General features: G+C 43.4%; 1 protein-coding gene across 1 annotated transcript in view; it reads left to right on the top strand.

The window, feature by feature from the left end:
* The first annotated feature begins 6354 nt into the window (after positions 1-6354).
* Positions 6355-15996, top strand: part of RGL1 (ral guanine nucleotide dissociation stimulator like 1) — a 153343-nt gene continuing 143701 nt past the window's right edge. The window contains exon 1 of the mRNA XM_079981329.1: positions 6355-6581. The gene's annotated coding sequence lies outside the window, so the exon portion shown is untranslated. The remainder of the gene's footprint in view (positions 6582-15996) is intronic.

A 15996-nucleotide genomic window follows, 5' to 3' on the forward strand; every position in this document is an offset into this window, starting at 1 on the left:
CATGTGATGTATAATTTTGGTCACTGGAAGTGTGAAAGTAACACCATTCTTCTATTAGGTATATGAGAGACTATTGTCACTAAATAAGGCACTGATACACACAGAGATAGAAAGAGATGTTGGGGGCAGAAAACTGGTTTTGTTCTGTGAAAAAGGCCTCCTTTTAGTTCTGAAATTTAAGTACTGAAATGTTATAGTATTCAAATGTGCTTCAGTGGATTTGTACGTGGCTTCATCTAGTAATTAAAAGTTCAAAGTCCAGGAGTATCACATGGTCTTCAAACAATCCAAGGCTTCATGTTTCTTTGTAATATGCCTATTTGATTGTAAGGTATGTAAATGAAGGAAGAAAGAAAGAAGTATGGTGTTTTTGTTAGGTTCTTTTGCCTGGATGCTTTAGTTTCATTTTACAAATTTTGGGTTTGGCTCTCCAAGGTGTGATGGTGTTCAAGTATCTGGAGGGACAAATCTGTGTTAGGCCAGTCTCCCCCACTGGTCCAACTCCCCCCCGCCCCGGTCTTGCGATGCATTCTAGATTGGTCCCTTGATCTATGATCAACTCATAGAAGAGTGATTTTTTTATTCTGGACTGACATGACCTTCATCAACAACAACACCAGGCTGGAGGAAAATCTAGCATGATTTAAGAAGGATGTTGACACGCTTGAACATATGCAACCAAGGTGATCCAGGGTCTGAAAACCAGACCTTATTTGGAGCGCTTGAAGGGGCTGGGTATGTTTAGCTTGGACAAGAGACTGAGAGGAGATATGAGAGCCATCTTCAAATATCTGAAGGGCTGTCACATGGAAGACGGAGCAAGCTTGTTTTCTTCTGCTCTGGAGGGTAGGACTGAACCGATGGCTTCGAGCTACAAGAAAGGAGATTCTGACTAAACATCAGGAAGAACTTTCTGACAGTAGGAGTTGTTTGACAGTGGAACTGTCTCTCTCGGGAGGTTGTGGGCTCTCCTTCCGGGGAGGTTTTTAACCAGAGCTTGGATGGCCTTCTGTCATGGATGCTTTAGCTGAGATTCCTGCATTGCAGGGGGCTGAGCTGGATGACCCTTGGGATCCCTTCCAACTCTACGGTTCTATGATTCTACCCAAGTCTTGCTGGCTCTGGGACCAGTTATGGAGGGGGATAGACAAGTGCCCCACCCCTCCTGTTAAGGTTACCATCTAGCAACATCTTGTGGAATAATTTTTTATTTTTTTATTTTTTGCTTTTGCTGCCTGGGGATACAACAGGGTGCTTGCAGGGTGCTTGCCACATGTTCTTGATCATTGCTCCTCATGGCTTATAAGATCTAGCCAGGATGGAATGACTGTATGGATCCAGGGAGTTCAGTGTTCGAAACAGTCTTGTTCTAGGCACATTTTGCAACAGGGAATTTCATTAGCATGAGCTGTTTCTGAGCTCTGGGCGTAGTACTGCGCCTCAGATTTCAGATTAAAACTGCAGAAAGGAAGGAAAAGAGGACCTTTTTCTGCCTTCCCACTTCCATCCACTCTCTGAAGAATGGAGAAGAGACCCTCTTCAGAGTATTAGGGGGGTGGGCACTGGGGGAGTAATGGATGCTTCTCTGTGAGTGCCAGCAGCTGGGCGTTCCTTTGACATTACAGTTACAGATGCTTGTGGTCCTGAAGACAGAGGCTTGTCACTTTAACAGGCCTGCTCAGAAGTAAGTTCCATTGAGTTCAGTGGGATTTCTGCTAGGTAGATTGCTAACCTAGGACACACCAGCATGTTACTGTTATTTTCATCCTGGTGGTCCTTGGATCATAGTTTGAGTACAGCTGGCCTTGCTTCATTCTGTACACAATATGCCTCTTTTTCCTCTACAGTACCAAGCAACAGTATCTGGAATTGTAAGTACAATAGTTTACTGTTACTTAAGACTATAAATATTGGGATCCATATAAGCTAGTTTACATGATGAAAAATCAGTTTTGAATTTGGTAGTTTCCTAATTCATCTACAGCGTTTTTACTGGACTCCTTCATGCCTGTTTACAATAGGAATTGCAGAGCATAAACATGTTATTGTTGGGATGACTGGTTATTTGTTACATAATTTGTCAGTGTCCCACTTTCAGGCCAAATGTAACAACTTTGTTCTTGGAAGACTAAAGCATCATAAATCGTGCAGCACAAAGCTCTTTACTCTGGATTTTGTGAGAGAGTTTGCAAATTCCAATGTCTGTTTACGGCATGTGGTTGATATTCTCCCAGCATTTGTAACAATAGCTTTCATTTTATTTATTTTTATTTGATTTCATATTTGTATCCTGCTTTTCAAGCAACAAAACTGAGCTCAAATCATAACAAGAGAACAAAAAACCCCACCAAAACATTTAAGTAAATATCAATATAATACCTAGAAACAAAAATACACCAGTAATACAAAAACAATAATAAAAAGCCCAGAAATGTTATCTGGAGATTTGGAGTGGGGCTGCTATCAATATGTTGATGATGCCCGGCTGAACGTTCAACCATAGTGTGCAAGGTGGTAACAAATAAAACTATAAATTCAAGTCTACAATGCATGATTTATGAAATCCACTGCCACTCTATGATATAACAGCTATGAGTTTATGTGTCTTTAAAAGGCAAATTAATTCATGGAGGGGTGATATTTTGATTTTGTTGGTTATATGGAAGTTCCATACCAGTTGCTGGGGAGCAGCAGCAGGTGAGAGAGCTGTTGCCTTGAGGCTCTATGTTGGGTTTGCTGGAGTCATCTGAATGGCCAGTGTCGGAAGCAGGATATATTGTATTTGATTGACCTCTGGTCCAACTGAGATAATAATAATAATAATAATAATAATAATAATAATAATAATAATAATAATAATTTATTCATTTATTTATATCCCACCCTCCCCAGCCGAAGCCGGGCTCAGAGCAGCTAACAACAGTAAAATGATACAACATTCTAAAATCATTTCATTATAAAATCAGTTCAAATCAGATTAATGGCAACCATTGGGCTAGAGGTCTGTGAGGATTGCCAAAGGAGGGGGTCAGGCTGTGCTTGGCCAAAGGCCTGGTGGAACAGCTCTGTCTTGCAGGCCCTGCGGAAAGATGTCAAGTCCCGCAGAGCCCTAGTCTCTTGTGACAGCGTTCCACCAGATCGGAGCCACAGCCGAAAAAGCCCTGGCTCTGGTTGAGGCCAGCCTAACCTTTCTGTGGGACATACCAGGAGAGGCGGTCCCGTAGGTACAAGGGTCCTAGGCTGTATAGGGCTTTAGAGGTTAAAACCAGCACCTTAAACCTGATCCTGTATGCCACTGGGAGCCAGTGCAGCTGGTATAGCACTGGGTGAATGTGATCCTGCGGTGTCTCGCCATGCATTCTGCACCCACTGGAGTTTCTGGGTCAGTCTCAAGGGCAGCCCTACGTAGAGCGAGTTACAATAATCCAGTCTGGACTTTAATGTAGGTCAAAACTCTGCCCTTGTTGTAGTTTCCAAATACTTCAAAGGAAACTTCATGTGGAAGTGATTTGGACAGCCATATAATGGTTTATTAAACTGAAATATGATTGAGCCTTTTGCTCACGTTACCTTTCTCCAAGCCAACAAACAAGCCAGGAAGTCTTAAGTTAACTATTGTTCCCTATTTTATCTGAACTGAGAAACTGGTTAACAGCTTTGGAACAAGACATGCTATTCAGCCAAACTGTGGCTTCATATCCTGCTTTGTTCTGAAGTATTTAACTTGTAGGTTCCTCATTTGGATGAAATGGGAAGCCAGAATTAATAAAAATTTCCTGGCCTGTTTGCTCGATTTGCAAATGAAGTAAGGACTGTTTAAACAGCTACAAGTCATATTCTTATCCAGGCCGTAGAATGTACCATATTTTTCGTCCCATAGGACGCACCTAGTTTTTTTGGGGGGAAATAAAGGAAAACATTTTTTTCCTTTATTTCCCCCCCCCCAAAGTAGGTCGGGGAAACTGAACCAGGTCGAGGAACAGCAGGATGGCGGCGCTGCGCCTCCCTCCTGTCCCCCGAGCTTGTGGGGCTGGCCGATGTCTGCCCGGCGCAAGGGGCGCTCTGCTTCAGGGCGCCCTGCCCACCGGGCGGCAGGCTGCTATCCGCAGCGTGGGGAACCCTGCGGGGAACTCCTGCAGGGCTCCCCACGCTGCGGATATATGCCCGGCGCGAGGGGCGCTCTGCTTCAGGGCACCCCGCCCACCGGGCGGCAGGCTGCTATCCGCAGTGTGGGGAGCCCTGCGGGGAACTCCTGCAGGGCTCCCCATGCTGCGGATGTCTGTCCGGTGCGCGGGGTGCTCTGTTTCAGTGCCTCCTTCGCACCGGGCGGCAGGCTGCTATCTGCAGTGTGGGGTTCCCCGCAGGGCTGCCTAGGCTGTGGATCTCTTCCTGAAGCCTGGAGAGCTAGAGGGGTTGGTGCACACTGACCCCTCTCGCTCTCCAAGCTTCAGCAAAAGCCTGCATTTGCCCCATAGGACGCAACCAGATTTCCCCTTCATTTTTGGAGAGGAAAAAGTGCGTCCTATAGGGCGAAAAATACGGTATTTCTGGGGCTACTAGATTGCCCTTGTCCAGAAGGAGGACCAGGATTAAGCAGGAGCAGTTTGGCTCTGCGGGTGGAGCCACAGCAATAGCCTCCCTGCAGTGGATTAAATTAAGATCAATAAAACTAAGACTTACAATCTAAAAGACATGGTGCAAAAGCAAAAAAGGATGAGGAGGGAAGAGGCAAACAAACAAGCAAACCCAGGCACCAGTTCATAGCCATTTTATAATGGCTTTTTGGAATGGAAACCGTTTAGGGAGAGGAGCCCAATAGAAATGGCCCTTCAGCAGAGTAGAAAGTGCCTTTCCTCTCCTGCTGCTGTTGTGAGAATGGAGAGAGAAGCCCCAGTGGAGTGACGCTGCCTCCTTGCTTCTCTTGGCTTCATACTGAGCCCTGGCCAGGCATCTGCTCTCCTCCCTTCTGTATGGCTTCTACTTCTCCTTTTCGGCCTTCCTCATTTTCTCTCTCAACAAGCTTTTTAAATGACCTGGTTTCCTTGCCAGGCCATGCCTCTGTCTCTGTCTGTCAACCAGTTGGGTAGGTGTATACCCAGAGGCAACTGACTGTTTGTCCTTACCTGGTCCACCTGCAGCAGAACCAGGAAGAGGAAACATTCAGCTAGAAATGGAGATGTGGGATTTATTCAGCTTACATTTGACTGTGAACCTACCTAATTCATACCTGTCAAACCAGTATGCAGCTGCCTTTCTAGATCCTCACGTTTCCAAAATTTGGAGTGCAGCTCTCCAGCCAAAAAAAAAAAAAAAAAAAAAGCATATGTAAAAGCATGCATGCAGGGAAAGCGCACATGTTAAAATACTTCTCTTTGTGAAAAGAGTACAAAAATGCATTACATCAGGGAGAAACTTGCAGAAATATGTATATTAGGTGAAATGCACACGAAACTGCTTTCACATTTTCATGCACTTTTTAGAAATAAATCAAAAACTGATGTGGAGCTGACTTTAAGACTGGAATAATAATTTCCGTGTTGGATTGCTGAAATGCTCTCTGTGTGGGGATGCCTCTGAAAATCGTTTGGAAGTTTGAGTTGGACCAGAGTGTGACTGACAGAATGCTAACTCAGTCTGACAGGTTGAAATGTATAATTGCAGTATTATACCATCTGCAATGTTTGTTAGCTCATTTCCAGGCTTAACTGAAAGTGTTAGAACCCTAGAAGGCCTGGATCAAAGTATCTCAACAATCATCTGTATCCATATGGATTTGATTGACTGATATCATTTCTGAAAGCCATGGTCTTTGTCATTCACATAAGGGACAATATTTTATTTTTCTGTGGTGGCACTAGGACAGTTGAATGCCCTACTCATCCCTACTATTGCTCACCTTTTGGCGAGCAGGTGAGTGCTTTCTTTTCCAGCAGGTTTTTCTGAAAATATGCTTTTTGTCTGCTTTGCTCTTTGAATTGTTTCTTGTTGTTATCATGTTTCATTTATTATTCATGTTTTAATAACTTGTTTTAGATATTTTTATTTGTCAGTGTTTATAATTTTAAATTCCTATTCCTCTATTTAAAAAAAAATCTAAAGGATTTATTTAAAAACCAGAAGGGTATAAAATCGAACCATTCCATCACCACCCAAAAAATCCACAAAACCCTGGCACATGAACTAGGATCTCTTCATGCAAGTTCTCTAAATGTCATAAAGCTGGATTTATACGAAGAACAGAATTTTATGCTGTCTCTTTCTTGCTCTGTGTGGCATAGATTTCTTCCCTTGAGTCTCCAAGAACAGATTTCAGATTTCATCCTTGGCTATTTGCTGGTAGAACCCAATGTCAAATGCTTCAGTTATCCTTGATAAATCTCCGGTCTTTACAGGGCTCTACCTGGTCAGATGATGTCCCCAGGCAAGAGGATCCCCAGTCCTTCCCCTCTTCCTCCTAGCTAAGGTACTGCGGATGTGAGTCTTAAGTGTTGCTAGCTTGCTGATCCTGCTTGCTGCAGCCCTGGCTTTGAATGCAGTCAGATGAAATCGAGGAAATGGAGACCTTCCCTGTGGTTCTCTCTGTGAGTAGCTTGATTCCATTTTCTGTGTGTTTGTATAACTATATAGAGATAACATTCTTTTTGCAATAATCTACCAAATATGCAGTTTTAATTCCTTCCAGGCTGTTATAGTGTGGAGAGACATGGCTCCGTTTTCAATGCAGTGCATTCTGATGATTATTTTAAAAGATGCATAGTTTTTGTTTTGTTGCATGCACAGACCAATATGCTAAACTGCATAAAGAGGATGGATGGGGTAGAGACACAAAGGATATGCTGCAGAGCCGTGGGTTCCTGACAGCTCAGGAGATAAGGAAAGGAAAAGCATAATTAGATAGCTGGATGCTTTCCGTAGTTTGTGTCTGCAGGGAATACATCTTAATCCTTTTGTGTGCCAATGTGTGCTTGCATCACACGCATGTATTTGTTTCATTCAGGGTGCATCAAAGTTCACTCTGCTCTGAGGGATCCTACCCAGTTGGCTTATATTTTCTCATGAGGACCTTGATATTCTCCGCATCACAGATATGTCAGGCTGTCAAGTGCTTGGTTTGGTGCTGAAATCTAGTTATTTTGCTGCTGGCTTTATTTGTGAAATTCTTTCTTAACAACAACAACAAATAGGCAGTCATCTAAATTTTACTCAGAGTAGACCCAGTGAAATTATTTACCGTGACTGATACCACCCAATAATAATGCATTCCCTGTTCACACCAATTGCACTTGCTTTGCTGCTTCAGGATGTTTGGGCTCCTCCCCAGAGCTGGTCTTGCAGCAGAATGCTGGGAAGGGCCATGAAGTTCTTAGTTTGCCTCCTCAAGAGATGCCACCTTCCCATGAAATTTCAAACCAAAACCTCCCCAGTCTGTTGGAGTTCAGATGGGACAAATAGAGTGCCTGGAATAGGAGACTTCTGCAGTTCATATATGAGTACTATTATTTCCTAATTATGTTTTATTAACTTTCCTTTAAGATTAAACTGGCTATGAAACACATTATATGCTCCTCAACATATTCTTCACAGCACTGCATTTTGTTTTGTTTTTTGCTTGTGCAGCTGTCAAACCCTTCTAACCAGGGCTAGGAAATTAGAAAGGCTGGCTCACTTATTATTTATTTAATTGTTTATTAAATTTATGTACCACCCTTCGTCTAAGGATCATAATTCGAGGTTTGATGGCAGATCGAGTCCTCGTAGGAATGGTCTTGCATTGAGTTGTTGTTTTTTTGTTTGTTTTTTAAAATACTATTTATTGAAATTTCCAAATATAACAGAAAAAAGAAAAAGAAAAAATAGAACATTTACTTTTAGGCATTATTTTCATTAACATCTTTCCAGGACTTCCCCACCCCACCCCCTCTTGTATTCCAATTCCATTAAATTAGCTCAACAAGTTCTTACCCCAAATTTTAAACTTATTATCATTGACCCAATGTTAAGAACATTTTTCCCCCTAAAATCGACCCCTGTTCCCTTCCACGAGTTCCCCTCTTTAATATGCAGAACAGAATAAAGTAAAAAATAAAAAACAAAGTATAATTTTACACCCTTTGGATTCCAAATTTCCCTCCCCCTTTCCCAGTTATGATCCCCAATGTCCATCAATGTCTGCTGTCATCCTGGAGATCCCACATCTAGGCCCAAATCTATCTCCGCTCCACTTTGCTGTCCTTTTAATAGTCTTTGCCATCTTTTTGGTAGTCTTTAATTTCGAGCACCCAATCTTGGAAGGACTCTATCTCAAGAAGGTCCATTTTTTCCATCCAGATCTCTATATTTAAGAGTAAAACTCCAATTTTATTTCTTTAGACCTTTTAAATCTGGATGTCCCAAATGTTCCCACTTCCAGCTTTGTCCAATTCTTGTTGTTCTCTTTCCTCACTCTCCTCTGGTTTCTTTTCCTGCTCCACTGCAAAAATGTTCTAATTCCAAAGGCTTCTAATTCCTCTACAGAGGCTTTGTTTGTTCAGGAACAAAACTTACGTCAAGTCCCTTCCATTCTTCAATAGATAAATCTATTGTCTCCTTTAGTGTAGAGACCTCTGTAGACAAAATAATGTTCCATTGCTGCAGTTTTCCCAGGAGATAAAAAGCCCTGTTCAATTCCATGCGTATTTTTCCACTTACAGCAATACTTGTAGTGTCCCAAAGCCCCCTCTAGAGGGATTATGGTAACTCAGTTTCCTTCCAGATCACACCCAAAAGTCAAAGTAACTTATTATCCCTTGTTTTCAACAATTTATATCCAAATTGTAACAAATATAACCGGCAAAGTCATCGTAACAAAGTTCTCTTTTTATTCTTCAACTTTGACAGCTACTTTGACAGCTGTCAAAGCCTCTATATCTCCTCACCAGGCGCTCTCACAGATCGCTCCTGGTTCCCGGGGGGGGGGGTTACGTTTTAGCTCACACGTTCCACTTTTCTCCTCCAGCACAGTCATGTAGTTTTCCATCGTGAAATTAGTAACTTTATCAATATAAAATAGACCCTTCTCTCGATCTTAGTTGTCGAATCTTTGCTTTAAATCCTCTACAACAGGGGGGAGACGGACTTCCTTTTTGCACCTCCCCCGCTCGTTCCAAATTTAATTTTTTTTTCCTTTTAAATCCGATTTCCCAATTACTCACGGGTTGTTCTTTTTAGTCCAAATTTTCAGTGGAAGAAGTCAGCGCTCTCCGTCGAATGGCATGCGGCTTCGCTCGGCAGGGGAAGCAGAGGACTCATAGCACCACACCACCCCCCGTCCTCCGCTCCGCAGCCTTTAAAAAGGCTCCTTCGCGGGTCGGGGGGGCGCAAACGGTGCCTGCCGAGTCACCAAGTCCATGGGTTTCAGCGCCCATGGTTTTTGAGGGTCCCCGTGTCGCCGGCACGGCGGGACCCAACCCCTGCCGAGCAGGCTCCCTCTGGAGCTCGGAGGGAGTCCGCCATTCGGCGATGGCGCCAACCCGGAAGTCTGGTCTTGCATTGAGTTGTTGCTCTCACTTGCCACTGTCAGCGGCACTTCTGTCTGTTTCAGCCTTAGATCCAAGTGCGTAGTAAGGGTTTGCTTGGGTTTAGATGCTGGCAAACCACATAATTACTCTAAACCCCCTTTGTAGAAGATACCGCTCCTACCTGCTGAGCAGGCAAGAGTTGCTTAGCTAGCACACATGGTTCCCCAAATGCAGGGGGAGGATGAGACATGCTTTGGCAATGGATTGAGTGCTGTGTATACCCATTTATTTTCTTGGGATGCTTAGTGGGGAGGGTTGAAAGATGCTCAGGAGCCTTCTCCCTCCCACTTACCTGTGTAGGGTGACTCATCTGTGCAACCCCATTTGCAGGAGTGAAGCTTAAGTTCCTCCTGTGTCTTGGGACTCTGCAGACAGGTACACTGCTTCAGTACACAGGTGTTATCCATTTTCCTTTTCATCCTTGGCTGTTGGTGGAAAGTACAAATTGCTGAGTGACCTTTCACCAAGGTTTGCTATCACCAAGTTGCCGATATAGCCTATGGTGAGATTCATGATCCTTCCCCAATGGAAGCTTTCTTTCCAGGACAAATAGACTGGGGTCACAGTAAGGGGCATAGGTTTAAAACCTTACTCCTTTGCCTGCCAAGGTCTCAATCCAGCTCAGTCTCTCCCCACAATTCCTTTAGTTTGGCCCTCTACTTGCCTTTTTTCCCTACCTAATTATGATCGGTGTAGTACTCGTGCCATCATAAACTGATGCTAGGGTAATATTATCACCACCATGGTTTTGAGCTATGCCAGTGGATCAGATTTAGTTGCAATCCTATCTGGGCTGGCTGAAGACATTTTGCTAACTGAGAAGACAAGATGGTGCGTTCCCTCCCACCCATTTTATGAACAAAAGCCGATTGGATTGGCAGTTGAATCTGGGTAACCAGACACCCATCTTCCACTGCATCTGAGGACAGCAGGCTAGCTTAGATGAAATAGACCACGAAACAGAGCTTTGTCCTCCAATCCCTTGCCATTGCTTTCTGCCTCCACAGCAATTGCTGCTTAAGGCAGGTGCTTCTTTCTGGCTAATGAATCCTAGCCTTATCCCTGAATCCTAGCCTTATCCAGCTGACATAAGCTGATGATAGGATTGCACTGTAAGCAGAGTGTCCCAAAATTTCCAAATAGCTGAAGAAATTTTATTTTCTTAAAATTTGAGCCACATTTTACTCTTACACCCAAACAGTTTTAGAGGTTAAAAGTATAAGCCTGACCTTCCTTGAGAATAACTCACTTCCTGTCCCTGCAATTCACAGTTCTGGTTGTGCATTCCAACGGAAGCAGAAAATCCTAGAATACAGTGGTACCATGGGTTACATATGCTTCAGGCTACAGACGCTTCAGGTTACAGACTCCGCTAACACAGAAATAGTCCCTCGGGTTAAGAACGTTGCTTCAGGATGAGAACAGAAATCGTGCTCTGGCGGTGCAGCGGCAGCGGGAGGCCCCATTAGCTAAAGTGGTACCTCAGGTTACTTTCAGGTTAAGAACGAACCTCCAGAATGAATTAAGTTCTTAACCCGAGGTACCACTGTAGTCACTCTTCCAGAGAAACAACAAGCAGCCTCCTTTTAGAGCTAACAGTTCCTTGTTTCTCTTGTTGCAGAGTAGTCAAAGGATTCCATCACATCTCATACATAGATACAACAAAATTATCTGGGCTCACAGAGTCCAGTTAGAAGGAAGGAATGCCAAAGCAGGGAATTGTGGTGGATGTAACAGCCCCCCTCTGTTGATGGGTACTATGAGCTCATGGAAGCATTTACCGGTAATTGTTTCTTTCATTTATTTTTCAATTTTTTGTTTTGTTTTTGCATTAAGGAAAGATGGGCTTGTGCAATACATATCAATGCGAGAGTCACAAGCTAACCCATGTCTTGTAGAGAGTCAGTTTTGCTGTCTCCACCCCCCCCATCTCATTGTTCTGTTTCAGAGGTTTATTTAGGCTTGCCATATTTCAAAAAGTAACATTCCTGACACCCCCAAAATTGTTGAACCTGAAATTTTTCAACTTCAACTTATTTTATTTATTTATTTATTTAATTTTTAAATTTTATTTCCATTCTTTCCCACCAGGGGGAAGGGGGTGGGACTGAGGAGGTAAGTTCCTTTGGACCTGCTCCTGAGCAAGTGGCCACAGGCTCTGCTCTCACCCTCTTTCCACTGTCCTCCACACTCCCCTCCTCCTCAGTTGGGGCTACAGCGTGGGGGGTGGAGGTGGGGGCGCTAGTGCACTTTGGGTCTCCCACGTAAGGAGGGGGGCATTCCTTTCACTGCTCAGCAGAAAATACATACAGGAAATTTCTTACATCTCTTCAAATTCAAATTTTCCCTCAGGGCACCATTTTAGGAGTCCAGTTTCCTGGCATGTCCAGAAGTTTCTGGATGTATGGAAAGCCTAGTTTATTTTCTGATGTAGCTTTCTGCTTCTTTGATAAAGAGTGCCAAAGAGGTGCAAGAAGTGCTAACAGTTTAGTCAGTAACTCCCAGGTCTGGGCAGATGCATGGGGTGGGGCTGTTGACATGGCTTGTTGTGTGCAAGAAGCCAAAGACATCTGGATGCAGTTGTTGCTCTGTCTAAAGTATCTGAAGGAACGCCCATGGAAAAAGCACAGTGCAAAAACATATGCTGTTATAAATGAAATGAATGCAGATTTACTTCTTAAAAAAAGAACAGAACGTAAATGCTTCGCTTGGGTTGTACAAGAGAAAGTCCCCGCCCCTTTTTTTCTTTTCTTTTTAAGAAGAGCCTAATTGCTGTACGTGAAATACTTTTAAAAAGACAGGCTCTGGATTTCTCATCAGCTATTAGGAATACTTTGTGATTTAGAAAGGCAGTTTTAAAGGTAGCTTGGGATGCCTGCTGTATGTCTGTTGTCTGTCGCTGTTTGATCCTTAGCTAAGATTTTGACAGATGTTGCCACCATCTAACTGGCTCCTTTTATCTCTCATGTATATCTAAGCATAAGCGTGCATGCACAAACTTGGTAGCAGAACTGGTAACAGTGTCTCGCTGTCTGTATTGCTGTGGAATGTGGTGGATGGAATATTCTCCTGCCTTCTGGCTTCTCAAGTTGCAGGAGACCTTTTCACACATGACTTGCGTGTGGCAACAAGGACTGTAGGCCTGCACCTTTGGGCCCAATCTTGAAAGTCTTATAGCTCCTCCCATTTGCCATGGCCTGGCCAGACTGCGTGTGCATGTGTATTGGAGTTAGGATGGGACATGCAATGAATGAGGCTGCTGTGAAGGGAAAACTTAAATAAAAAGAATAGTGACAGATGTAGAACTTGGAGTTTTGGACAGCTAAGAATGTCGTAAGCAAAATATGATTTATTTTATCCTTGTGTAGTAATGTTAGCCCCCCAACCGCTTGCCCCTCCCCTGCCTGTCTCTGCTCTCCGGCCAGACCAGGCTTCCTAGGGCAGGGTTGGCAGGTACATTACTTTTTGCAAAACAGAACAAAAACGACCCGGTAGGGCTGCCACCACTCCCTCTGTTCCAGGGGACCCAGAATCACAACCCAGGGAGAAGGCTGTGACCCGTTCTCCTGGCTATCCCCCACTCCACAAGTTGTTTCCACAGACTTGCAGACAGAAATTCTACGGTAAAGCGTAACCAAGCGTAAGGCTAGGACTTAGCTATTCCCCCGGGAAGGCACACAAACTGAAACAGTTTCTTTTTTAAAAGTTTATTTTAAAATAACATAAAGAACATGCTAAAACAGCAGGCACATCTTTTGAAAAACACAGATGAAAAAATAAAGACATTGCATAGTATAGCTAACTAACATACTCACAAGCCTAACACAAATAGGATAGTTGAAGTCCTTTCAAGAATCCTGCAAACTGAAGGCTTTTGAAGATCTCCATTTCAAAAGACGAAACGACGGCTATTATATGGGATGTTACAGCCGGGCATCTTTGCGGATTGCAGTGAGCAAAGGCAGAGAGCAACTTCTCAAACAATTCCCTGATCCTTTATTCACAATTTGCACTTTGCATCGTAACTCTCAAGCCAATCATAAGTCTTAATTAATTTTTGAATTCACCAATGACCGGCTTGCTAGTCAATCAATCTACCCCTTGGCAGCTGGGTCAATTTAGAATTCAGAACTCAAATCAAAGGGTTTCCTTCCTTCCACGGAAACTTTGCAGATACACATTCCCAAGCAATTCAAGGACAGATAACATCATTGGGGGGGGGGGGATATTCACACTCTTAGACCCAGGTGTCAGCCCTTTCATTAAATCAAGGCTTCCTTCATCCCAATAAACCTTTCACTCCAAGGAGCCTGCTAGTCTGGAGTTTAAAGATACACAACCTCTTTCCCAGGGTCCTTGTGGCCGATGAAACTCCCACAAGGCTTCACTCCTTTTACTTGACCAAAGAATAATTTCTAAATAGTACCAACTTTACTACACCTTGTATGAACCCAATTATTATTAGCTATGCCAGATTTTCCCAGGACACATTTAGTAGTTGCTGGGTTATTTTATCTGTCAAGACTTAAAAGAAAGGGGGGCCACTAGGGGGCGCATTGGAAGATGGCCGACAATACCATCTCTCCGACCCACACGGGGTAATTAAGAGGCTGTTATGGGAGTAGGCAGCCTCCCTTGTTGCCCCAAGGAAATGGGGAACACTGCCCTTGCCTGCTGTGCCCCTAAATCACCCCCTAATTCGAAAGAAGGGGGTGAGGTTCCTAGGCAGAATGCCCCCGTGTGGACCTCGGCTCTCCTGGACGCTGTCTCTGATTGCGCACTAGTTGCAGCAATTTGGAATAATTAATTACAAAAGAAGCAAATGCACATATTTCAAGTGAAGAAGGGGAGTGAAGTCTGCTAATTTAAGTGACCTCTGCGAAAGAAGACGACGGGTTGGAGAAACAGGAATATTTTACGATGAAGATACACCAAAGGCTGGGTATGTTGACAATGGGACTGAATGGGGGGGGGGAACCTTTTTTACTTTCCTTCTATGTGATTTACAAGAATCCCTCCTCATTAGAATTGTTGGTTGAACTGACCCAAGCAGGATGATTAAGGTCTGTGTGGAGATAAACTTTAACCAAAAGTATGCTTTATGGAGATCGAGAAGCAATAAGAGCTTTTGGGAATGGTGCAGCAGTTAATTTGGAGTCGCCATCTTGCCAAAGGATTTATAGCCGGGAGGAAGAACGGACTTGTTTTTAGACTGCATTCCTAGTGAATCTCCTCAGAGGTTTTGAGAAAGATGGCAGATTGGTGAAGATTAATGACGCTAAGACTGTTTTGATGTATGGAAGTGATGTTATATGGAAAACGTCTGGATATGGCTACTGGGAAAAAAAAAATATCCACACAGGATCACAAACTGTTCTAACCAGCTTGCGGAGACTATCAGAGGTCACAAAGAGAAAGGAAAAATATATGAAAATAACAACAAGAGATGTGGAAAAACAATAAGAAAGGACTGGATAGTACTGTGAACATCATAAGGTTAGATTTGTGGACATTAAAACAGCGGTAAGAAGCAAGAAGTTGATTGGATCCCCTTCGGAACTTGAAATATGGGTACCCCCAACAAAAATTTAAAATTCAGCTGTGTAATTTGGAATTTATGTAATTTGGTTTGATTTGATGTGATTGGTCGGTTAATAAAAAAATATTCTTAAAAAAAAAAGACTTAAAAGAAAGGAGAAAAAAAAGTACCTCACACATTCCAAAACCAAGGCCTCATAATGGTCTGCCTCAATCAGAATATCATGAGTTCATATTTTGGCTGTCTACATACTATATACTCCTGTGTATATAGTGCAGTGGTGCTTAAATGATGCCAGCAATGTAATAAAATGTTCTCCTTAGCCAGCATGAATTAAAGATACAATTTTTCAAAAAAATTATCACAAAAGCTTACCAACAGGCCAATTAATATCCAAAAATAGCTCTAAAGCAGTGACAGGGAACGGGTTTCACCTCAAGGGCCACATTCTGTCACAAGCAACTTTTAGGTGGGAGGGGGGAGAAGCAAAACTGAGTGGAACAAGAAATGTAACACTTTAGTATACAAATGACCACCATTTTGCATGGGGGTTCCATTCCTGGCCCCTGTGCATGTTGGTGGAACATGTTACCTCACCCTGTTCTGCCCCCGTTCTGCCCTTTTCCAGTTCCAAAAGGACCTGTATGTCCGTGTTTGTGTGTCATTTGAATGCACCTAAAATGGCCACCACTTGTAGTAAGCCATGCAAAAGCCAGAGGTTCCCACAAAGCCCTATCTCTCAAGGCCAGCAAGAGACATGACCGCAGTTCAAGGACACTTTGTAGTCAGGCAAAAGAGTGGAGTAGGACTGGGATGGGGTGTGGCTTGAGGAGAGGAGCATAGCTTTGGTAGAGTATCTTGGGACTGAGGCTCTGGAGGACCAGGAGCTAGTAAAATGCA

The sequence above is a fragment of the Podarcis cretensis genome, assembly GCF_951804945.1.
Source record: "Podarcis cretensis genome assembly, chromosome: 6".
Lineage (NCBI taxonomy): Eukaryota > Metazoa > Chordata > Lepidosauria > Squamata > Lacertidae > Podarcis > Podarcis cretensis.